A 635-nucleotide genomic window follows, 5' to 3' on the forward strand; every position below is an offset into this window, starting at 1 on the left:
AGGTCCACTAGACTGTCTCTTATGAAATCTGTGAACTTTGTGCAGTTAGTATAAGACTCATTGTATTGGTGATCATCGTATGTGAGCTTCCTGACAGTGTCAGCAAAAGACACAGACCATGTCATTTGACTTACAGCTAATATCTGATTTTCTGAATACCCTGTTTGAAATAAAAGTCATCATCCTGTTTGAAACTTATAGTAAAACTCAATGTTCTTTACAGAATGCTATTTTTAATAATTCAAAGGAAATATTTAACAGGAACTATGAAATTTTATTGCTTTCATCATTTTTCTTGGGCAGCATATATGCTAAAATTAGAGCAGTAAACAGAGATTAACATGGCCCCTGTGCAAAGATGACATATAAATTTGTCATGTGTTCCATATTATAAAAAAGCAAGACAAACAAAAACTAATGAAGCACTAATAATACTGAAAAATGTGTTTCCATGCTATCAATTAAGAAACTGATAGTAGGAATGTTAAAAGAGAAGGCATCAAAATTCTTGGAAGAATGTATTGTTATTTAACCAATTTATGATTTAAAAATCTGAGTAATATCATTCAGGAAAATATTAAACTATTATTATTAAGTTGTAATTTTAATGTAAGTCTTTATAAAATTTTTAGTCA

At 29.1% G+C, this 635-nt stretch overlaps 1 non-coding gene across 1 annotated transcript; it reads left to right on the plus strand.

Annotated features, from left to right (window-relative positions):
• Nucleotides 1–288: 288 nt before the first annotated feature.
• On the plus strand, nucleotides 289–393 carry LOC132540579 (U6 spliceosomal RNA). Its single transcript, XR_009551777.1, has one exon. It is a non-coding gene; the product is annotated as a U6 spliceosomal RNA (small nuclear RNA).
• Nucleotides 394–635: the final 242 nt, after the last annotated feature.

This window comes from Erinaceus europaeus, chromosome 9, assembly GCF_950295315.1.
Source record: "Erinaceus europaeus chromosome 9, mEriEur2.1, whole genome shotgun sequence".
NCBI classification, from domain to species: domain Eukaryota; kingdom Metazoa; phylum Chordata; class Mammalia; order Eulipotyphla; family Erinaceidae; genus Erinaceus; species Erinaceus europaeus.